General features: G+C 39.3%; 1 protein-coding gene across 6 annotated transcripts in view; it reads right to left on the reverse strand.

Moving 5' to 3' along the window:
• Nucleotides 1-25,858, reverse strand: part of MIDEAS (mitotic deacetylase associated SANT domain protein) — a 54,393-nt gene that overhangs the window by 25,871 nt on the left and 2,664 nt on the right. Inside the window, exon 2 of one of the 6 annotated variants that reach the window (XM_039704945.1) lies at nucleotides 2,112-2,217. The exons of 3 other annotated variants lie outside the window; for them this stretch is intronic. The gene's annotated coding sequence lies outside the window, so the exon portion shown is untranslated. Of the gene's footprint in view, nucleotides 1-350; nucleotides 372-2,111; nucleotides 2,218-7,007; nucleotides 7,122-25,858 lie in introns of those variants that run through there. 2 more of the 6 variants (XM_039704944.1, XM_039704946.1) reach the window with 2 other exon arrangements.

A 25,858-nucleotide genomic window follows, 5' to 3' on the forward strand; every position in this document is an offset into this window, starting at 1 on the left:
AGCCTTTTCAGTGTGCATTCTGTTCCACTTTAAATCCCACTGCCAATATATTCCAGGAAAATTACAGCAAATTGTTAAAAACCTATTCTTATTACAGCCCTTCTGTTACATAATCAAGTTTCTCTTGAGTGGAGCAGGTAAGACTAACAAACATATCCCCTCCAATAAAACCTGCAATCTATTTATCCCGCTTTCTAAAATGAAAAATAATAAACCAAAATTATATAGCACACTGAAGTCCTGTAAACTGAGCTTCCTCAGATGGATCTGGGTACAGTGCAGGTTTTAACACTGAGGTGGGGTTGGGAACATGACGAGGAGGAAAGGACAAAGAGTTTTAATTAACTTACGCAACTTCCACCTCTGAGGCCAAGCTTGGCTTCAGTGCTGGAACTGGAGCAGTGCAGACTGGAACCATGGGACTGTGTTTCAGAGTGCAGTGACTCACTTCCTCAGGCTGTTACACAGCTGCTCCCCCACACTGCCTCCCCTTCGCCTTTGGCTACAAACCATGGACCTCTGCCACCCTGCATCACAGAGCCAGGGCATTCCTCCCTCCTCTAAGCACAACGTCTCAGCTCATTTCCCAAGACTATCACAACAGGATGAAAATAACTCTAGGAGAAATTATGGACACGTGAGATGGAAAATTCTCTCTAACTGCAACTAGTACACAAATCAAGATTTCATAAAGTAAGTTTTTCCTACTTCAAGATTTCACTAGGAGAGGAAAAAACATCTTCAGCAGGAAACTGAATCCCTGGTAGCAAAAATGTAGAGGTGGATAAGCTGCTATATGCCTCTCAGAAGCATTAATGCTACCTATCCTCTCTCCTTGCTTTCTGCAGTACTGCAAATGTATCAGAGATAACAGGTAAACTTCAACACCTGAGGTAAAACTACTAAGAGTGATTTCTGACAGTCTTACTTGGTGAAATCATGACAAGCGATTTTTCTCTCCAAACTAGGCAACATGTTCCTTCTACTGATGCTTTTGTAATGCTCAGTCACATCATTCTGACAAAAAGAATGCAAGGTTTTCTGTATTATTAGAAGTTAGAACACATTAACACCAGATCAAATTTTAACCTGACAGCTTGCTGAAATTCTGCTGTAGACTTTTCACACCACGAAGAAAAATACATTGTCAAAAAGACTGCATTCAACTTTCCACTTGAAGGGCTCTTGTTTTCAATCAAAGAAAGAAAGAAAGAGCCCAGCTAATGCTGTTCTTAATAGTCGTGGCTGGGATTTGCAGCTACCACATAGACAACTACCCAGAAGACCTTCAGAAAGAGAACTCTCACATTAGTAAAAAGCATTTCATTAGCACAACTTTCCAAGCCTACACTCGTGTGGACTTTGGTTCTGCTTTTTCTATTACTAGGTAAGAAGACACCAGCATCACAAGGTCTAACTCAGACCAGTTTAGAACTGCAGCAATCTGGGAAAGAGATCTAACAAAACTATTAATTTGCAAAGTATAAAAAGGAGTAGTTTAGAGATAACCTAAATGAGGAAAAGGAATATGTACAATTGAAGTTGTTATTCAGCACAAAACCAAGGACGGTGAAAAGGGCATGACCAGGGAAAAAAGAGATTTAAAGTACTTTGAATAAAACATGTTTACTGAACATCCCAGCTCTCCCAGTTACTACATCCTAAGAGATCACCAAGATAAAGGAAGATTTAGTGCATCTGGTATTTGATGGTAAAAGAAAGTATTAAAAAAATTGCATTTCAGAAGTTATTTCCATATAGAAAATCTACAGAAAAGTATCTTCTATGTCATCCTAATAGTAACAGTTAATAGTTTAAGCTGCAGTGATAAATGTTCAAGTTGCAGCATGACTATGCTTCAGGAAAGCTCATGCTTGGCAGCTTCGCTGCATGAGCACTGTTGGCTGACTAAACAGGCTTCCCTCCCTGAGGTTGGGGGAATGAGCTCACACAATCATCATCCCAGCCAATTACCAGCTTTGGGGTTTTTCTGCTTTGTTTTGTTTTACTTGAATTTCAGCACAAGAGTCAGCCTGCAGTAGCACAGGGAAATGGCAACATGCTTCCAGGCTTAAGTGCTTTGGAGCAGTACACCCTGGACCATTCCTTACCTTTGAATAAAGCACAGAGCCAGTTCCAATACTGTAATTCCCAGAAGATACTGTGTCTTGCCTCCAAATATACAGAAGTGTTATGATACTTAGCATTGCTTTTACACTGCTCAGAGAAAAAGCAGAACCTAGCATCAGTATATTTTGTTTTAATAACTCTAAGATTTGGCATGCAACATCATCAGTTATTTTCACTTCCAGAAGCTTTTGACATTCAAGAACTTCTCCTGAACCTTCTCCAGAGGAATATAAAGTGTACATCACCTCCTTTAATACTGTAAATATTTTCATATTTCTAAGGGATGTTTGATATTGCAAGGCTTTCTCTTCCACACCTAAAATTAATTACCAATTAGATATACATTATCTAATATGTAGATAATGTATATCTAATACATTATCTACAGGGGCACATATGCAGCATTTTCTGGAAGGAAAAATACCTAAGGAAAATAATTAATGGCACCTTACTGAGAAAAGTTAGAGTTAGCATTTTTAGCTAAAAACTTCTCTAGTATATCTAGAGAATGCATTAAAAAATCATAAACACATATAAAACACCATATGAGCTAAATTTATGCAAAGAATGCTGAAGGACTTCCTGAAGTATACAACAGGACTATGGAGAAGTCTCTTCCTGCATCCAGGATTCTGTTCTGAAATGATGAAGTCCTTTCAAAGGAGATATCAGAAGGGTGCAGGGCACAGACACTCAGAGCCACTCACTAGGCTACCAGCCAAACCACCCATCAGCAGATTTTACCCAGTTCAAAGCAGAATTATTGAGACATCCCTCCTCAGTGCAATTTCTTGTCAGAGTTTATTATTAGTCTGGAGAGCCTGATATAAAACCTTAACTAAAGATTATTTGATTTAGGGAACAAATGAAAAATACTCAATGGTAACCATTTAATGTAAAATATCTTTATCTCTCTTCAAAACTTGTTCCCTGCATAACTGGCAATTGTTGCCTGTATAAATGGTAACTATCCACCATTATTCCATTTCTATAAATATTCTCTTAACTAAGCATATGTATATTTGTACAGTTTCACATATCAGGTTCATGACCTCACACACTGTAGTAATCTTGAACTTTACTCTTCAGCTCACTTTTTGAGGGCTGTGCTGTCCTGTGCTTTGTTTAGTCCATTTGCTACATCAGCTATATCTGGCATGATAAGCAAGTTTAAATTGTGCACATTCCTCATCCTCCTTTGAGATCATTTGCAAACATTTCTCTCTGACAGAATGCTGCAGAAATGACTCAGGAAAGACTCTTGATTTCTCCTCAAACTTCAGCAAAATTAAAGATGCTGAGAATACTAACAAGTTATGGTTGCAGTTGTAGACCATCTTTTATTCCACTATCTTAGCTTTTAAATTTCTCTCTTTTAGGGTTTTATTCGTGTAAAATAAAGTGTTCCTCTGATCTAGCTAATGTATATTCTCAGCCTTAACTGCAACAATGCTGTCACTGCTCCTTACAGGAAATCTGTCAGATTAGGGTGATGACAATTATTTCTCACTAAGTCCTCCTGCTGCCAGCAAGTGCAATTATGGTTCTCCCGGGCAAGCAGCTCAATCACTTTCAACCAGGATGACGGACAGATTCCAAGAACAATCTTACATTTAAGACAAATGCAGCAAGTTACCCCGTGTCCTTCTGAGACAGAGCAATCAAACCTTCCTTCTCCAATTTGCTCATTATTATGGTAAAATCCCACATTTATGAAACATGTAAAGAATTAGAATACATATTTTAATAATAAGGAAGAGAAACAGAGGAAACAATCCACTTCTAAGATCAGAAAACAAGCAATGTCAAAAATTAAGCAATATAATATAATAGCTACCAGCTCCCCTTCAAACCTGAAAGAAAACTCAGGTTTAATTAAATCTACCTGTGAAAGACAGAAATTGGATGTGCTATTCACACAGGTGCAGAAAGGACAAAAAAGTTTCAATTCCTTCAGTGCAATAGGAGGGCAGAAGAGGCTCACCAGGGTAGATTTTGTTTCTGGCTTTTGAGGTTTGCATTTTTGAAAATGACTAGAGAGTTACAGGTCATCACAAACTTGTTCCAGCTAGCAGAAATCTGCCTCTGTGAAACCACTAGCACCATTTGCAACATTCTTGGGTAAGAACAAAGAAAAGGCTGAAAGCATGGGTCAGTTTTTGTGTTTGCAAAAAATTAGCAAAGCTTATTGCATGTAGCCTATGCTTACTCTGCTGTAAGGAAGAGTGGAAACAGCTTCAATGCCTTCTTCCAAAGCCTCTCCCGCACATTCACTTTGTCACATTTTCTTACAGACAGTTGCCTACATCAAAATTCCTGCAGATTGTTTTCAACCTCCCACTCACCACCCTCAGACACCTTGAACAGGAAGGATAACAGCACACCACAGAAAATAAACCGTATTTGTAAATTCTATACAGTTAAGCACAGCAATCTGTGTTCTAAAGAAAAGAGGGGGAAACTCAAAGCAACTACAAAACACAATATTGTGCAAGAAAGCCAAATACATAAATACAATGATGATGGTTTTATGCTTCTGTCACTTTATCACAAATGGTATGGCATTTTCTAGACATCCAGAATGTCTGTCTCTATAGCAAAAGGTGTGTTTTCCAGAAGTGTGGAAGCAACTGAGCAGTCCCGAAGTTTAAAAGAAGCCCACTACAAAAGAATGTAATTAGGTATCAATCATCTCCCCTAACACCTCCAAGTATGAAACTAATCCAGGGAACTTATCAGATCAAAGTCCTAGAATCAATAAAGCCTATGAAATGGGGAAGGCTTACTTGTTGTGTAACACTGCATAGCAAAAAAAGGAATCCTACAGCAGGCCTGTAATAAAGACAAAGAGTTGAAAGGAAAGCTGCTTCACAGACAGACAACAAAAGGGAAAACACAGCATCCAGGAAGTTTGGCAACTTCCACTGATTCCTGAAGGTGCCTGCCTGGGGCTAGCAAACACATACCTAAATAAGTAGTATGCATATGACCTGCCCAAATTTTCCTGTGAGTGGCCCATTTCTATTGCAGAGAAAGACTGATGCTATGACTGACTAAAGGGGCACCTCTGCCCTGAGGACACGCTTAAAATTACCTTGCTGCCACTTTCACTTTCCCATTTTCGGAGGATGGGAATGAATAAAGCTTTATTAAACCACTGTACTAACCAGAAACTCAAAAATGATACCCATCAGCTCTGTGAGGTGAAACATGTGAGAAAGTGGTCCTGATGTGATGGACTATCTGACAGCAAAATCAGGTCACTTATACTGGACCACCAGATACCACAAACTACTGCTCCAATCTAAACCATTCCTGACATTCACCACCACCAGAGGTTAATCATCCACAGCAAGCAAAATAACACTGAATGTAGAACTACCATATTGTCTGGAAAAAATATACATACCCAATGGAAATACATGAACATTGTATATGCACATATATATTGATTACTCCACAAAGTAATCAATCCAAGGAGAAATACAAATCCTACTTCAAGAAAAGATTTTGGTTTATGGTAAAGAGGTAATAAATGTGAAACAGTGAAAATGCAACCCTTTAAACATTATTTAATTAGGTACATTTCTGTTCCAGTGGTCTTCAAATTCACCAAAGCATGCACTCTGATTCTAGCTGGACCTACTTTTTACATCCATGGATGTGATTTTATTTATCCACATCACTACAATTTTTCCACACTCAATCTAAATACACAGATCCATCCTAGTATGGAGGATGTTACGGAGAAGGGTTTTGGTGTTTTGAATTAAGGGTCTGAAGCACCTCAAATACACTTCAAAGGGAAATTTTCAGGTAACAGTTCTATGAGGGGAAAGTCATATATGGTTGATGAACACTTAAAAATTACCTATTTTTTGGGGTTGTCTTCCTCAATTCAAGCTGTAAACATGGTTACAAGTATTGGAGGTTTCCTTTTCAAAACACACCCCGGATTTTCCAAATAATTTTGTTCTAATGGATAAGGAAGAGACAAAAAGTTGCTACAAAGAAAATGCCTATCAAGTGCTGATTAGTCTTATCCTTATAACAAGTCAGACAAAACCTGGCTTACACAAACAGCTCCATCAGAAGAAAATCAGCATGGATGAGGCCGAAAAATTACTAAAAAGACAGAGTAAAATTTTAAAACTTAGCACATAATTAAGCAAACAACAAAGGGAAAAAAAAGCCACAACCAGATTTTTTTTTTAAAGGAACCGACAATGTTGCTTCTACCAGCTATTGAAAGGATATGTAAGATCTTCACTTATTTTCAACCAAAACTTTGAGTGCTGTTTCCAAAATAATTGAAATTTCATGCAAACCTCATCCCATGAAAACAAATTATTCATGATTTGCACCAGATTAGTCTTTTGTCTTGCACTAAGAGAGAGGCAGCTCTGGATCTTGTAAACACATGCACAGGAAAGCCCATCTTTACAAATGGCTTTGCAACACAGACCAGGCTTATCCTTTAATAAAATACGTACATGGTACATTTCTTATATTGGTTAATGTTTATAAACTGTACTGAAGTTAGGAATAATTGTTATTATAATCTGTCATCATGATAAAGCCTGATCTGAAGAGGTTTGGGCAGTTTTAGAGAGCAGAAGGAACACAGTAATTACAGAGTACAAAATGCTGCTTTCGGGCTTTGTAAAGTTACAGGAACATGATTCTTTCCCACTGGAAATGGGTTAACAGTTCTAATTGTAAGCCCTTAGACAGTTATTTTAAGCTTTTTTGTTTGGAGCTGTCTGGGAAGGCAGTTGCTAGCAACAGAGACTTATATGCAGGAATCACAGCAGGCTCCAAAGTCAGAATGGCAAATAGCAGGCGAAAAGCTTTTCCCTGCCCTCGAATTCTCATACCTGACAGGACCACAACACATCCTTCATTCCAAATGCCTCTCGTGCCACAAACACACCAGCTGCAGAGTTGCATGGACACCCCAGAGACAGACCAAATCTCTCTGCACTTTAGCCCTGAGAAGAAAACACAACTGAATGCACTGAGCTGCAACAGGAAAGATTGCTACAGGTTCAATTGTTCCCATCTCAACCTCTTCAGCACTCCAGCACAAAACCAGGCTTGCACACACATCCAGTGTACAGAACAACAAAGTCTGAGTGTTTTACAGATTTGAGGCTTTGCAAGAGATAATGGGCTACAAATAAGGGAAGAGGATGGTGAAAGTTCATAGAGACAGTGATACTTTCCATTCCCAGAGGTTTCGTCATAAGAAATATAAAGGTACTAAATTCCTCAGCCTGAGCCCTTGGCAGAGACATTCTTAACACCGTCAAGCAGGCATCATCACTCACCCAAGTCTGGCTGGACAATAGCTGAGACTACACATACGGGCAGAGCCCCAGGATCTGGGACCAGCTTCCAACTCTGCTACAGACATGCATCTTAAGCCACTTCAAATTGTTTCATAAAATAAGAATAATACTTGAAACCAAAAACGTTGATATTAATGGAGTATTTTCAGGTCACAAAATAACAATAGCAACTAACTGCCTAGATGGAGAGTCTTCCACAAAGGGCTTAAAAGTCTAATTTCAGACATGACGCAATCAGGGTAGTAGTGATAACCAAAGAAGAGGGAGTAAAACAAAAAGTGAAGGAAAAAAGTCGCATAGTAACATAGTTGCTCTTTTGTCACATGCCTGCCTCTATTTCACTTGACCCAGAAATATCTTGGTTTATCAGCAGTTATCTAAGCTGAAGCAGTGCTGACCTTGGTTTGCCCACATCCACACACTTGCAGCAAACAGATGACAATATTGACTGAGCACAGTCAGTCTTTTACAGCACTGACAGGGCTTCAGTTCAAATTTCTAAAATTATGTCTTTTAAGAATTCCTGCAATCACTGTTGACTATAAAAGGGTCTCCTTACTGTGCTGGTCAGTTATAAGGTACAGTAAGCTCTCGGCCATGACTGGGGCTGTCAGGCATTACAACAATGCAGCTAAGCAAATGCACAGGAGTATTAGAAATAGGAACACTGAAAGATGTGGGCAAGCAGGATCATTACACAGTGGAAAACAGTAAGGTTTTAAGACTCCAGGGGCTAAAAGAACACTCCGATTTCTTAACCTTTAATTAAAAAATCAAAGCACTCTTCAGGTCTCTGGATTCACAATTCCCTGCCAGTTACCTGCCCAATCTCCTCCTTTTAGCCACAGGGATTTCAGTGGAGGAAGGAAAGAGCAGATGGCTGGCACCAATACTGGATCAAATACAAAGCGCTTCCATTTCTGTAGTGGCTTATTTGTATCCTTACTAGCATTATAAAGCACTTCCACTATGGGGTGTAAGTGACATCAGCCTCATATGGACTCAGAGCAAAGTCAGAAATTTCCTAAAGATTCAGCTAAACGAGCCTACATGAAACCAAACAAGCCACTCATTCTGACTTTATAACTAGAAAGAAAAGAAGTCATTCGATAACAGCATGAGGAAAAGTATTCTCTATTAAGAACCCTTACAAAGCTACTTTAAACTGAGCAAAAGACTCAGTTGATAGTAAAACAAAGTTGAGGTCACTATGATTAAGTTCAATACTATGAGAAAAACTAAAGTTTACGTATTAATCCACCTGTAGATGGAATTCTATGAGTTTTAAGCAGATCAGAAGTATCCTGCACTTGCACAGTTTACTCTGCAAGCCCTCAAATATATTTTAATTGAAGTCATAACATTTTGATTCAATAATCCCACATTACACTTTGAACAGCTGTATTTGCTAAAGATACAGGCTATGTAATTGCTATTAACAGGAACAATAAGTCCTTGCAAATTGTGAAAAAAAACCTCAGGATATAAATAACTGGAAGATCAGAAACTTAATAGAATAGCTGATAAGATCATCTGTACTAAACACTTAACCATTTACAAAAGGAATCACTAAGCATGAAGGAAAAAATAAATCCCCTTACATTATATAGTTTTCACTATGGAATGAAGGGCTAATGAATGAATCATTTCTTCAGGTATATGGATTCCATTAACCTGATTGTCTCACACCCAAGAAACTCTGAGACGGGCGCTCCTTTACAATCCATAACACATCTAGTCATCTAGTTCTAGGGCAGTTTGGATGGGGCTCTGAGCAGTCTGGACAAGAGCAAAGTGACCCAGCCCTTGCCAGGAGGGTGGAACGAGATCATCTTTAAGGTCCCTTCCAAAGCAAACCATTCTGATTTTGTGATAATGGATTCTAAAGGATTTTTTTCACACCACATAGACAGCACTCTCTTATTTCAAGTAGGTTATTTCAAGTGGTCCAGCTTGTGTCCCGCAGCATCTGATGACATTATTATTTTCAACACATCTCCACACAATAAGAAGGAACATCCAATCTCTCATCAGCAGGCTGACATTTGTTACACAGTTCTTCCCCATTTGGAAAAGATCTATGAATCCACCAAGGCAGAAAAACATTCTACCAGTTATTATACCATAGACAAATTTCTCCTGCAGAAAGTAGTTGAAGGAACTTGCCCATGAGCAAACTTCACGTTATTGGAGTACTTACCATTTACATAATACTTGGCAACAGTTAAAGCAATATATCAACACCAATTCATTCAGCTTCACAACATGTGTCACTTGCAACATTCTGTATTTCTAACAGGTACACTGAGAGACAAAGCAGCCTGTTTTGCAGAAAAAAGCAAAAATGCAGCCAAGATGAGGTTATTCTTCTGTATTTCCTTTATCTCAGTTTTGTCTACTGACTGCATTTGCAAGATGACAGGTAAAGCATCTTAATTTTAAACAGTTATATCGAATTCAGAAACTACTACAGAACACTGCTTTTTAAGTATGCTGTAGAACTCCTCCCACCCAGAGGTAAATTTTAAGGCAATTTATATAAAAGTCACAAAGTCTCCTAAAGCACATGAAATTTCACTTGTAGACATTAAAATCTCTAACATTAAAATATACACGTCGGTGTCATAGTAGAGATCTCTGATACTCCACATAGTGTTCTAGAATGCCTTTGCACTCTCCTCTGCCAGGAACTGCAGCCTAAGGAGAAGGGCTCTTCCTCTTGCATGATCTGTGGTGGTTGGGGTTTTAGGCTTCCTTTTTTTCTAAAGAAAATGGCAACCCTAGGCAGGTGTACTGCTCTTATTTTCCACGGCTTCATTCCCTGCGCTACAGTACAGAAACTGAATTACAGCAATTTCTATTTTACACGGCTGCATGGCCTCATAATCACAGTATAACAGCACTAAAGAATGCATAAAGAGTATACTCTTAATGCATTTACTCTGGCAATGTCTCTTTACGGGACTGAATTACTATTATTCTCTTTTTTAATGAAGACTAAGCTAAGTCTGGGAGAGGGAGATTTTAAAATTACTTGTCCAAAGAGGTCTAGGACAAACGAGATAACTTAACTCAGTATCAGGTTAGTGCCTATCCTTTCAATCATATTTAGTCGCTTACTCAGTTTGAAATCCCATCCTAAGGTTGGCTAAAGTGCACATGAAACCTCTCCAAAACATTTCTTCCTATTTCAGCCCACCCACGAGACCGTATGCCATGCATATTAATAAACTCAAGATAAGCATACAGCAGTCCATGCAGGTTTATTGTGGACCTAAAAATATCATGCGAGCTTTTGCTAGAGTTGTCATCTGTGAGACTTATGTGCACATACACTAGCCTTGGCTGTGGTGGTGTCCACGGGACACAGAGAAATTCAGGATACTTGGCAGACCTATTCAGGTGCACTCATGACATCGTTACTAATTTTGCCTAGGAATTAGATAAAAATGCTGAAGAATCTCACCCAGTTCCTTCCCTGCATGCAGTTCCAAAATCCTATGAACAAAGAAGGGAAGGTATTTATTAGTGGACTATAATATTAGTTGTATCAGCATTGTATCAACCTATTAGTTGATTAATGCCGATACAAGCTTTCATCTATTGACATCACTTATGAGCACCATAAGCATAAAAGCACAATTTGGAATCAGAGAATCAAAAAAGGGGGCTCTAAAACCTTGTAAGGGTGCTTTTAGCAACTACCATGACATGTATATTCCATCTCTGCAACCACATTCCCAACCACTACTCCAAGGGAAAGGAATTTTTGTTCTTTTCCCACAACTGCAACATCTGAGATGCCACAAATAAGAAACAGCTTTCAGGCCCACAAGGAATGGATGCATTGGAACTGCATGTGATGCCTTGCGAGGTGACCTAGAACAGAGGCTAGGCAGTGTTAAAGCAATAAGACAGATATTTATTAAAAAGGTATCACGTGTGTTCAGAGCTCACTTGTGCAGGGACAAGCTTCCACATCTTCCACTCCTTGAACCCTCTGACTGAATGTTCTGTTCTACCTGGACAAATTAAGAGCAACTTGTACTGATTTTTAGCAGGAGGACAGCACACATCACAGCAGCTGGACTACAGGAACAAGGGTTCTTTCAGCAGACTGTGGAAAGGCTCTGCCACTGCTCCCACTGCCCCTTCTGAGGGCCCCAGAAGTCAGGGAGCACCGTGGTCCTTGGCTACTGTTTTGACCTGCAGCAGCAAATGTCAGATTTCTGTCACTGAAGGGATGAGAGAGGGAAGGGATGGTCAGAACCACCACACATTTGGTTGTGAAATATAGCCAGGTCTCACAGAAAAAAAAATAAAATAGGGCCCAGAGTTTTTTAAATACAAACAGTATGGATGAAATTGGCAGTGTCATTATTCCCTTTACATAAAAATATATGTACTTGTCACAGCGATTTACAGGGGGGAAAAACAAACAAAAACCAGCAACAGAACTAAGCCTTGGGAGCTATGCATGAAAAAGGCTGTCACACTATTACTTAAAAAAAAAAGGGCAAGTACTAATTTGAAGGTAACTGATGACGTTCACCTATTACAGTAGGTTAAATAGTTAAGTACTGAAAAAGGCTGTCAGACTATTACTTAAAAAAAAAGGGCAAGTACTAATTTGAAAGTAACTGATGACGTTCACCTATTACAGTAGGTTAAATAGTTAAGTAAATGTTCTTCCTAAGTCTTGCACCACTTGTATTTGTGGTTTTGCTCTCTGTCTTACTGACAACCTTGAACATTGCACAAAAGTTTCCCTTGCAGACAAAATCTGACAAATCAGAGTCACAAAAGTACTGTCAGAGCCACAAAAATGAACAAAAAAGCAGAAGGAAATTCACACTCATTGCTATCTGCACCACCAGGAAAAAAAGTTTCGATAAAAGAATGGCTTTTACACACATATAGCTCCTGCAGGCAGCAGGCCAAGTTTGCATTACTGCAGACGTTTCTAAACTCAGTGGCTCTGCTTAAGCAAGGTTTCCACACCCTTGAGCTGTCTTCAGCTCACTTTCTGCAAGACTGGTGACCCTGGTGTCGGCATAAAGCTCCACAGTAGCACCAGTGCGGAGACGGGGATTATTCCCCAGCAGCATTTTCAGAGGCTCAGGGCTGAAGAATTCACACTTTCGGTTGAGGTCAGGCACGATGGTCGGTTTCCACTCGGTTTCCATTTGTGTTGCAACACACAAGAAGCTAACAAGTGAGAAAAGGGTGAGATGACAAAAAAACAGGCAGAAAGAAAATCTCCTCAAACCACAAGTGTATCGGTCCCTCCAGATGCCTTTCCTCTTGCTCCTACATTTCCAGTAGATTTTGTCCATTTTCCAGAAAATGATGCCTTCCAGTTAAACATTCTTAGTTTCACAAAGACATCGTGGAAGTTCAAACTGTTCCAAAGGACATGAACCACCCAACCAATTAAGCCACAATAGTAACTTCTAAGTGTGTCACCCCCTTTTTTTTTTAAGGTAGCTTTTTGTAACTGGTAATTTCTTTAATGTATTTTTTTTTTGCTTATACCTTACCTAGTAATAATAAGATAGATTTGGACATATAAAAAGGTATATCCAATGAAAAGAAGTAGTTTGTAATTTTTGTTATAGTTCTTAGCTCCTTTCCTTGAAGAAATAAAAGGTTTTCTAAAACATTTTGCTTGTTTATATATATATATACACATATATATTTGATTTTATGCAGAGATATTTGCATGGTAAAAACGAATTAGCACTTTTTTCTTATATATGGAGAGAATGTTGTGTGCCAATTTTCTCAATATCACTGGGACAACTGCTCATAGTTTCAAATATTGCAGATTGTTAAAAATAATTTGAAACATTTCATACACTAAGCTCCCCTTAGCATTCAGTTGACATTGGATAATATAAAAGTTCAAGTTTTTAAAAGCAGCAGCTGGAAAAACCCCACCTGTCAGTTCCTCAGCTCCCAGTATCATTTCACTAGGTCTCAAGTCAATTTCTAAAATAAGTATATCTGCAGCTCCAGTGTTAAAAAGGGAAATTGCCTTCCACATTCCGATTTTATAGTTTTTATGCCTTAAGTAGGTAAAATGACACTTTTGAAAAAATTGTTTAAAATAAAGACCATAGCAACAAATATACTATGCTTGCCTAGCTGCATCAGTAAAAATTTCCTCAGCTGAACATGGACACATTTTTGTCCTGTTCCTTGTAGAGAACTAATTCTTCACCAACAAAATCCAAGTCCTGATGTGTTTCTTGCTAATAATCTGTGTACTTACAATAGTCTCTACTACTGAAAGTGACTTAGCTGTTAAATTAAACTACCCTAGGAATATTTTCCATCATCATTCTGGGAAGAAATGGAACATGTACACTTGTAAATGGTTAACACTCTCTTCCCTCTTCCTCCAAGTAAACAGCACACACAGACACACAAAAGGCAAGGAAAACAATTAACCTTCCAACTCCTGAATTTTGGCTTCAATTCTCTGAAGTAACTTCTGCCAAAATCGACATGTGGAAAGCATAATCCACGGTGACCAACTTTGCTGAGGCTTGTGGAAAACTGGCCTGTGCAGCACAGCAAGCCCTTGCCAGAGATCTGCTGCCGCACAGACCTCAGCGAACGTGCACCACAAAAGCAGCACCATGTCCTTCCCAGGCATTCTGGAAAACCTCAGTGTTTAAAAGCAATCACTGACCACCTCTTTCATCCCACACTAAAGTTTAAGAACCCCTCTTCACCCCACCCCCCCCAAGAAAAAAATACAGGCAATACATGCAACTTCCTCACGTGGCCCCAAGGCCTCCTCTGGATTACTGGCACCACATCTGTCAGGAGACGCCATCAATTTATTTTAAGATACAAAGGTTGGTGTTTGAATCTACCAATTTACTTTCTGTTGGGAGCTGCTGTTTTAAAGCAAAATCCCACCAGTAACAACTCCCTCTTCATGAAATACCTTAAAATTTGAAAATTAAGGGATGGACAGTACTTCATTAAAGTATTTATTAAAGAACTCCCTCACTCATAAATTTAAAAAAAAAACAAACCAAACCTTGGATGAACTTTTACCAGATCCTCTATTTTACAATCATAATTCCTTCCTGAAGCAGCAACTCTCATAAGTACTGTCTGCCTATGATTTCAGCTCAGTGTATTATTATATTTTACGACATGCATCTGTAATTACTAAATATGTTCCAAAATTGAAATTTGTTTTTGTACCTTATTTTTCTGCATTTTGGAGGTAGCAAAACACTGGGTTTTCCCCTGACAGGAGAGCTATGCTCCCCTGCTCTCTCCAAGCATACTGAGTACCTCAGTACCCAGGCCCACTCACACTGCTGTAAAAGGACTGCTTTTGACAAGACACTTCTGTAGGCATCTGGGCACCAATAAATTGTAATGTACATTGCTGTTTTAGCTCATGGTCGGTGTCTCCCTAGTTCATCTAGTTTTTCCAACTCCCTGAGATGCTTATCTCATTCCTACTAGCCAGGAGTAGCATTCTCCAATCGCTGCTGGAAGAAGCTGGTATAAGCACAAATTTCCATTTATAGATCGCTATTAAAAGGTTTCCTCTCTTGCTCAGGCAAACACTGGGCTCAGTATGATTACAATCCATCTGTGCATATATCTGTTAGAAAAGTTATTTCCTCTTATAGAGGGTTATATTTATTTAGCTGCCCCAGTACAGCTGTTCCAAAGCCACTTGGAGTCTAAAAGCATGCTTTTCTGATGTTGCTTTTCCCAATGAAATGCCTCAGCTGCTGAGCAAGAGCCCGAGTGACAGCCTGCAGAAACATTATCTCCCAGAGGGTCTGTGTGCCCCCGCAGCAGAGCTTACTGTCCCCGCAAGTCACGGAGCCCAGGCTGCCCCCGCAGAGGCGCCCGGCAGCTGCCCCGGCCCTCTGGCAGCGCGGCAAGCCCGGCCCGCGGCCGCCGCCAGCCCGGCCCCTGCATGGAGGGAGAGCCCGGGGCTGCCGGGCCCCGAGCCCCCTGCACGGCCCCGAGCCCCCTGCACAGGCCCCGGGGCTGCCGGGCCCCGAGCCCCCTGCACGGCCCCGAACACCCTGTACAGGCCCCGGGGCTGCCGGGCCCCGAGCCCCCTGCACGGCCCCGGACACCCTGCACAGGCCCCGGGGCTGCCGGACCCCGAGCACCCTGCACGGCCCCGAGCACCCTGCACAGGCCCCGGGGCTGCCGCTGTCTGCAGCACGAGCACATCCTGCACGAAAGGCATTCCGCCACACAGCCATCTCATTCAGGTCTGCAATGAGGATTTCTCAATGTTTTCTTTTTTATTAATATACAGCCTCTTTTGTTGTTTATACTGCTTATTTGGCATTTCTACCTATGAATGTACACAGCTTCATTTTCAACTTTTATGTTAGAAGCGAAGTCCCAAAATTATTAATTATATCACTTTATAACAAAGTCACAAATTTATTAAAGCAAGGTGAAAAGTAGCACTGATAGGACTGAGGAAAAACGAAAACACAAAATCTGTTTGAAACTAATGCCCAATACACACTTCAGAAAACAGCCCCATCAAAAATAAATTAACATTCCTGCCTCAAGGCAAATTTTTCCAGCAATTGTATTTAATAATAGTAAGGGACTGGGCTGTTGCTGAACAGATAAGCTGACATCATTCCAGACACATGAGTTTTCCAGATCCTCCTTTTCATATTTCAAAAAATTAAACAAAAAAAAACCCAAAACCCTAAACCACCAAAACAAAACCAAAACAAACAAAATCAAGCAAAAAACCACCCTAACAAACACAAAAAACCCACGACCACTTCTACTTAAAAGATGGTGAAGGAGACACCTTTCAAGCAAAATGGTCTCAGTAAGTCCAGTCAGCTTGCAAAGTGTTAATATATGCTTTATTTTATTTCTTCATCTGCTGTGTTTCTTTTAAATTTTGCTTGTGTAACACAGATATGTCAAATCAGTGGTTCTTTCCCTTCAAAGTGGTAACTCATCTCTTTGCCAATTCAGCATTTGGAAGAAATCTTGCAATGTTGGTGTGAGACTTCAAGTCAATTGTGTGAATGAATAAAGGGATATGGAATAATTAAGCAACTTTAACTTTTCAGTAAGATGACTGCAAGTATCATCAAGCAAAATGTTTTGAAGTTACTTGTTTCCAGCAACAAAATCGTTTTCAACTAATCTGACAATGCAGTTGAGATTTTCTGATGGTGTCAGAACCGTGAATATTGAAAGCCAAAAGAAAATCACCTTCTTCCACAAACTCCCTCTTTACTCCATGCAACCTTGCACCAGCTCTCCAAATCAGGACCGTAAGTAGTAGCTACAAAGAGAACACTACAACGAAGCCTTCCTGTTTTCACTTTCTTATGCACAGTGGAACAGTTTTGTGTAAGTTAGTCACAAGCAGAAACCCTATAATAGGAAGGGCAAAGTGTTCACTTTGCAGTTGTTACTGTCAGTTTTTGATTTTCTCTGCTGGTCCTCTCTAGTAACATAGAGCAAAAGTAGTATCAGTTTCACAAAAAATACAGCTGTGTTCTTGAACATAAACACAACTTCTCTCAACTTCTTACTTCCTTACAATCCAAAATTACCTGTGTGCAAGACTGCCCTGTCCTTCCTACACTGTAGCCTTTTGTGTCCACAACCAACCTATAGCTGTTCCAAGTGAAGGTTTAATATTACAAAGGGTTACAAACAAGCAATCATATAACCAAATATTTTTCGCCCTTTTTCATGCAAGAAAACTTCATACTCTTCAAATCTGTTGTAGGATGCATTAAGCTATTTTGTCTTGACAGACTAGTAGATTTTCATTAAAATATATCAACAATATGCAAACATTTTATGTGGGAAAGCAAAGGGTTAAAATCTCCATGATAGCTGCTGCAAAGAAATAGTAGTAAGTAACTTGACAAAATAGTCACAGTCTCCTGCAATTTTATGGGGGAAAGCAAAGGGTTAAAACCTCCATGATTGCTGCAAAGAAATAGTAGTAAGTAACTTGACAAAATAGTCACAGTCTCCTGCATTCAAAGTCATTATGCTTTTCCCCTCCAGACAGGGTCAGTATGTCCTGCCAATTCATGAGCTCCCAAAAATAAACCAGTTGAGTAACTAAAGATGTCAATAGATTTTCACATTGCCTCCACACTTCCAAACTGTATGGCTTAGATGGTTACTTGTAAACAGCCAGGCATCCTACACTTAACCTAGAGCACTTTCCTAAGCAAATTCTGTCACTTACAGTTACTCTGTTAGAGCTGTCACTGAACAAAGAATATTTTTCCACCTCCAAACTGTACTCTCATAAATCAAGTCACTCAGAAAGAACTGCTTTTTTAAAATGCTTGATAGCACATAGCAAAATTGAGTAGTTCTATTCATCTTCACAATGAAAAAAACCTTCAACAGAGCAGCTGAGAGATGTAAAAAATGCCCTGAACCCATACTTCAAGGGAGAATGTTGATCCACCACTTTCTTTTCTACCATCTTTGTCCTTTTCAGTGATACTACCAAAGTTACCCAAATGAGAAACAGAAAAGTATGAAATAACTCTGCATAAGAGGAGACTGAAATCACCTAAGTGCAGAGAACCAGGGAAAATAATAATTTTGATCACTGACATGATTGAAAGGCAATCTAGTTTGGCTAGGAAAACTACTCAATCTGCTCCACACAGAAATTGAAGAACTCATTTCTAGAGTGCAATCCAGAAGCCTCTATTCCCCATCTTAGATTTCTAGAACAAACATGATAGGATTAACAGAGAACTAAAATTCAGGCTTTTAGTAACAAGATCCAGGAAAACGCCAGTCAAGAGGGCCCATAGCAGATGCATATAATCAAACATGTATCTGCAATTCAATGAAAAATTGCTATTTCACCCAAGGCTTAAGTGCCTCTATCTGCTGGAGGTAAACAGAGGGCGCCAAAAACCATTTCTGAACAGCGATGTCAGCTGGTTCTCAAGGAGGTGTGAGAGGGTCTGGGCTGCTCTACAAAGCCTGCTGACAAAACACTCACCCAGCCACAGAGATGCAAATTCAGACTCACATACCACACCTTCCCCTATCAGGAGGGCCCATCAATCAACTCCTCTGTGCGGGACAGAATCTCCATTTCTACTCACATTATGCCACTGAGTGTTAGGTCAGAGTATTGTTTTGACGACAATCTCACCTTTAAACGAGGATGATAACATGGCACAAACAATGTAAAGTTCTTGGCAACAGGGAGCTTGCAAGAAAGGGAGCAGACTGGAAACATTTTGTTGTTTTATGTCCCATGGCACCAGAAAACAAATGCTTCCTGAATTGCATTTTGCTGTCCTCTCTTTCAGGTCCTTAGTCCCATTTATCCTATAGCTGTCTAACAGCTTGCAGTGTAGACTCGTGTATTAGATACAGGAAGTTCCACAACTGGAAGACCTAATGCTCTTCTGCATGAGGGCAAAGAGCATGACTTGCTCTAAGCTCAGGGTACCTGTTCCTTATTGCTGCCCATTTTAGTTTCCATATAAGCAGCTTGTTTTGTCTAAGTATGAATAAAAGGATCAATGAAATCATCATTTCCCTTTAAGGGTGGGACACCACAGAAAGAACAATAAAAGCACTTCAGGCTACTAAAAGAGATTAAGAGCAAGATTTTACTTCAGATTTTTAAGGCTATGCAAAGCCATTGCCTTCTTGGGAAGAGTATGGATGTGACTTCTTAAATATTTTAACCCAATTAATATGTTAGAAAGCTCCCCTAGCTTCAATTCCAGGCTGTAGCCCTGAAACAGATCTCCGTAAGAACTGCTGGTACAGACCCTATCACAGCACTGCAATCTCCTCTAGCAAATGAGATCCTCAAATAGCTTTTGACAAAAGGGACCCCTCTAGATTGCTCAGCTTCCCAAACGTCTAGGTGTATCCTGCAACTTTGTAGCATATTATTCAAACTAAAGTGGTACAAACCCGCAGTAAAACCATATTGCTTCAGAAAATGAATGTAAAACTGTAAACTGATTATGCAGCCTGAGATCAGGTACAGACTATTTTATTAATGCTCATGATGTAGAGATGTCCTGGTTCCAGCCAGCACAGGGTTATTTTTTGTAGCAGACATGAGGGGCACAGCTAGGTCATGGAGGTTACTCTATACCATCTCATGTCATTGCTGGGATGGAAGAAAGGGGCATTCTTCTAGGGAAAAGGGTGACTGTGGAAATTGTAGATTTCCTTCTGGTGAGAAAATGTGGCAGAGGGAGCCATCAGCTATTTTATTGCTGTTACTGCTCCTTCTCTTATCTCATTGCTGTTTCCAGCAAATTGCTCTGAGCTCAACCCCATGATCTTTGCCTTTTGTGCCTCCAATTCTCCTCTTCAGCCCATCAAAGCGGGAGGGGAGGAGAAAAGAGAGACCCGGTGTGTAGTTTGGAGAGTGGGGCCACTAGACTGGGGAGTACCATGCCTAAACCTTGACAGAAGAGCAGAAGAAAAACATCTTATGCAGGTTTGAATTATACTCAAAATCCCTCTTCAGCAGATCTCAAACTCAAGAGAATATAGAAAACTGGATTTTTTTTCATTTCATAAGAAATTATCTTTCTGTATTTGACATCCAAGGGTTGCTGCAAATATTAGTGCCATCTCTGCTTTTCAGCTGAGTAACATGTGAACCACTGAGTTTTCTTGTTTGCTTTTTGTCACATGGTCCTTGGAGTGTGCTGGTATGGTGCTATACAGGCTGAAGTAAGCATTTACAATTTGAGATCAAAATTCCAAATATAGTTTAAATACCAGTATCTCTCACGAAGGAAGCATCAAGAATTTCTAAATCTAGGTATCTTCCTATATTAGCACTTTTTTATTTTGTGTGAGCATGAGAATGTTGGTTTTTGGGTTATCTTTTAAAAACAAGGTGTTTTGCTCTTGCATCTAAATGTCATTCTTCCACAAATATCAACAGGAACATGATAGTACTATAACAATAGAATATTGCTGATCAGGATTGGAAAAGACTATTGATTTATCACCACTGGGGAAAAAGAAACACTTCTGTTAAGAAAAAAGTAAAAGCCATTTCAACATCACTTTAGTCAGCACAGAAGCAGCAGCAGCATCTTGCCAACGTGGGTGTTTTAACATCAACTACAAGTATCAAATACACTGTCCCTTTAACTAAATATCCATGTATATGTGGTCAAGCAATTGCTGGTGTTGACAAGTACTTGGGCCACTGCCCTTGCTCTCATACTTGCCTAATGATACCTGACAGAGGTGCCTAGCAAAGAAATCCATGAAGTGGCTAAAAAGCAGCAGTGCAAGTTGGAGGCTAGTGAAGGGTCTCCAGCCTTGCTCTATCACTTCTGTGTTAGAAATGCATTGGCTTTATGACCAGTCCACCCCAGCTTCATCTGTCTCCTGTTCTTAAGAATTCAGCAGATACATGTTTATGCCACTCTCAGACAAACAAAGACCTGCATCGTGGCATACATGTATGCACAGGCAGGCTAGTTCATTTTAAAATGCCAGGAGAGATTACCTGAATAAGGCAACTGAATTTTCTAGTGTGCAATTTTTATCAGTAGTAATTATGATTATTAAAGAAGTCTTCCAGTTGCAGAGAAAAACTTTACAAATCAAGACTTCAAATCTGCATTCCTTTTGCTAACAAAGCTCTCTGAATTTTAATTTCCTCTCTAAAGGTAAGGTAACTAGGGTTAAAAAGCCCAGATAGCTTTGTTAATCTTTTAATAGAAAAATATCATCTACATCAATAAAGCTTCTTGCAGGGCAGCCCTTTATTCACTGTTAACAAGTGCAAAGCCCGAGTATAGTATCAGCTATATCACACTTCTCAGGTTTTCAATTTCTCAATTCTTCAAATGTTTATTCTTTACATCTCAAATTCAAAATTAAAATATACTGTTTATAAGGAGCCTCACATTCTTTTTGTATCTTCTTAGGTACGAAAAGGTCTTTTTATCACTGATCAAATTTTTCTACAGAAACATTTACAGTACATTTTCAGCAGAAAGAAAGCTGCAATAGCAAAATAAGTCAGCAAGTACCCTACCTGAAATATTTTGCTTTTGACAAAGAAAAATGATTAAACCAAGGAGAAGTCACATACTTCAAAAGGAAAGCAGTTCCCATACTTCAAAGGGAAAGAAATGTCTTAAATATCCTTTTGACTCTTAAATGTATTTAGAAAATCACGATAACAAAAGACCACTTCAATGCTGAAATTAAATCAGAAGAAAGTGAGGCTGATAATCAAAAGCAACATTTTGCACAGTTTTTTACTTACAATAACACCCTTTATGTGCAAAGGCTTTCTAGTTATTCAAGGACAGTTTAAGCCCCTAATAACCAGAATGCCTAAGGGTATAGTAATGCTTCACTAGTATGACAAAAGTCAAGCTTTTGTTTTTAATATATTCCTTTTCTTCTCCAGAGGCATCTCAACATCCCTTAAAACAGGTTCATTTAAACAAATATTGTTTGGAAACACGTTATTTACTGATATATACTTATATTTTATGAAGATTTGAAAGTCCAATAGCTTTCCATTTAAAAATCCAAATAAAATTGTATTATTGATTAGATATTATGGATACTATAATTGTCCCCTATATATATCATGCATGATAACATCTAGAGTTTATCACAAAAGATTCAAAGAGAATAATTCAACTCAGAATTTTCAAAGTCATGAAATCAAACTAAATCATACAGGCAGTCAGATTTCCCTGCCAGTTTCACATTTGTGAGTATTTGGGATCCTAAGCTGTCATCATTGGAATTTCTTAAAGCAGTCAGCATGTCTTACAGCTGTGGCTCTCTCTCCTCCCACCAGGAATTTGGCAGTGCTGGGATTTTGTTCTCAAATGGTATAAAATCAAATTTCAATAGGAAAATACTTTGCTAAATTCTTCTCCGCCCAAGTGCAGTAATTTCCCACAAACACAGCAAACTCTCCTTTCAGGAAGTGCATGAAAGAATACATTATGTAGGGGGAAAAAAATGCCTGAAATCAAAACAGTTTAAACTCCCAAGAGTATTGTTAAGGATATTATAAAACTGTAAACAAGAATGCAATTCTTGACAAACAACCAGGTGACATATGCAGGAGTTGCAAAGGAAATGCTCAAGGAATCCCAGATGTACACAGGCACAGCAGGTAAGGCCGCACCTAAGCATACGTGATTAAGTCAAGTTTGAAATCTTGCAACATCCTCATGAAACCTGCGATCCAAACAAAAATGCACTTTTACCTATGAACTACACCATAACAAGGCTACTTGGAGATTATTCAGACTTCTGGGACTAGTTTCAACTTTGGACCTCATTACGACGCACAGTGCAGGCAAGGTGAGGAGCATTTCAGCAGGCTGGCTGCCCCACAACCTGCAGCTCCAGACAGCAACAGGTTCTGGTTTGTCCATGCTGAAGGGAAGCAGCCACTCTGACAGCTGGAAATCCACCATACAACTCTGTACCACACACAGGCTGCAAAACCAAACCAGGATTTCAAAAAGTCCTATTAGTTAGAAGCCCTTCAAAAAAGAAAAAAAAAAATAGACAAGAACAAAACTTGCGATTATAATTAATGCATATTTTGATCACCATTATTCTAGAAATAACAAAAGCAACATAATCAAAGACAACAAATTAAGATAAACTCCAAAATACAGCACTATATTCAAGGTTAAAGTAATGATACAAATAGTCAAATTAAAAACTTCAGCATGGTTTAAAAAAAAAAAAACCAAAAAAACAAACTAAACAAAAACATCCCAAACTACTCTAGCATCACAAGGAAAAGAAACTTTTGTTCTCAGGGGAACTGCGTTATAAAATGAGATACGTGAGTGTATACAACAAATGGTGTATATACATATAAATATACACAAACATTTAATTTGTCTTTTTAAAACAAATGACAGGAGGATATACCAACATATATCATTGTACTGTAATCTCTCCTATGATGGGGAAAGCCAAGTGACTGAGAACCAATGTGAGAAGATAATAGGCAGCAAAGAAAAAACAAAGCCTGAACACTGACTTGATTCCTCTTCCTGTCTCTTTACATCCCTGCTCTGAACATGTAATCTATCACTAAAGTATTTAGTAAAAAAGATACCAGAACTGTTTCTCAGTTTACTACTTCAGGTGCTAATAGCACTTATCTTGTTTCAATCCTTACCAATGCTAAAGTCAAACACTACAGAACTTAAACATTAATTTTCACTAATTAAGGGTAAAAGGGAAAACATTATTCTATGCTTTGCTGTAAACCTTTCAAATTGTCTTTAAGAACAAGCAAAAAATTAGCACACGCAACACTTGGGCCACACCCTCCCAATCTAGCTTTTCCCATTTTTCAACTTCTTGATTAACACCAGCCATCAATTCAACAAGGGGCAATCATGTAGTTTACGTGTACATAAAAAGAACATTAATTTTGGGGTATGTACAATTCAAAGAATATCTGTACATCATATTGTATACAGACTAATGAATTATATTAATTTAAGCCTTGTTATCTGGTGGCTGTCAGTTGCATAAAATACAACAGAAAGCTTCAAGAGAGCCTGAAAAGCAAGATTTAATAATTACCAAGATTATCTCTGCATCCACATTCGAATGGTTGCTCCTAAATACCTGGACTGCTTTCAAAATGCACGTATTCACACTTTTTCCCGGTGTGCAGAGTAGGGCTTTCCCTGATAACTTTTGCAGTCACTGGAGTCGATCAGCAGACACTTAGGGCTGCAGCTGGAGCCCGCTCAGCAGCAGAAGCTGAAGCTGTGCACAGCGCCGTGGAGCGCTCCTCCAGCAGCCTCCTGCTGCACACATGCCAACTGTGCACTGCTGGAGCTTCCACACGGAACGCAAGCTACCCAAACTCAAATTATTACTTGACCAGCCACCTCTTTCAGGGACGTCTGCAGTGCACAACGAGGATTTCTTAGTTTGAAGGCTCAAGTCACACCGCGGGAACGTGTGATTCAAACTACAAGCAACTCTCGTCTGACATAAAGCTCTCTGCCACACTTGCAATAATTATTAGGGAAGGTCCTCAGGATATTTCCTTGAATTAGCAGTTCATCCCTCCTATTTTACAAATTGCTCAGTGACAAGTCTTCCCTTTGGATGTGACTCATGAGCCTTGGTTGGCTCCTGCCAGAACCTGCAGCTTTTTGGGCATGGGTTGCAAAACCTCACCACCAGAGCTCCTGCCTCCTTCACCTCCCCCTTTCACAGTATGAATACTCAAAGCGCTTTACTTCTCACTTCATGTCTCTTAGAATGTAACTAATTGCACTGGAGACAACATTCATATTTGCTACATTTAATTTTAGCATAAACTGTAATTTACTGCAACCACTACTAAGATTTTATGCAATGGTCCAGACAAAAAAAAACCCAAACAAACAGGGTACAAAAAAAATCAGCTCTTACCAACACCAACATTCTTATTCCACAATTTGATCAGCTGGTTAAAAAAAAGTGTTTGCTAAATGTTTACCTAAGCTCAACAGAAAACTATGTAAGTTTCTTAAGTAGAAATCCTTCAAAAACTGCTAAGCATATAGCAAATATATAAATATATACACCTTTGCAAACAGGGCCACAGGCTAGAACAGATTTCCACTCTGATTCATGGCAGTCCCTCTTGTCGCCTTACAAGCACACCTCCACACACACACCACCAAGGTGGCCGTTTCCAAAGGAAGGCTGCATGTCCTCAAGTCAGGGGCAGCTAAAGGGCTTGATTAGCAGCTCGACAGAAGAGTATCGTGAAAGGGATAACAGGCTTGAAAATATCTCCCGTGGCTCCGCAGCCACCACCGACAGGTGACCATAAGAGTGAAAATGCAAAAATATAAACTAACATTTGGAGCATTTATGCAAGCTTTTGAAAAGCTTGCATTGTGCTACAGCCCTCATCACTTCATATCTCCACTACTCGCATGCACCTGGATGGGTTAAAGGCTAGCACAGCTACACCTTTGTTTTGCTAACATGCACACAAATGTATATATATCTATGACTAATTCCACTGAGAACCACAGGACAACTCAAGGACGTGCAAGTTACCTACTCCTTTGGATACAAGTCCAAAGAATCCTGGCCAAAAACTCTCCCTCCAGACAGGTTGTGAAAACAAAAAGACTTAGCATAAGGAATGACTTATGTATTGTATCACTATCACAATGACTTATGTATTGTATCACTATCACAAATGATTCAAGAAATCTTTAAGAACTACTCCAGAGGTAATTTTGACATTAGATCATCCAGTATAACATAGATTGTCAAGTTAGTCAAGGCATGAAGTACAATTTCAAGAAAAATCTACAAGTAGAACATTA

This window comes from Passer montanus, unplaced genomic scaffold (genome assembly GCF_014805655.1).
Source record: "Passer montanus isolate IOZ18808 unplaced genomic scaffold, ASM1480565v1 scaffold18, whole genome shotgun sequence".
Lineage (NCBI taxonomy): Eukaryota > Metazoa > Chordata > Aves > Passeriformes > Passeridae > Passer > Passer montanus.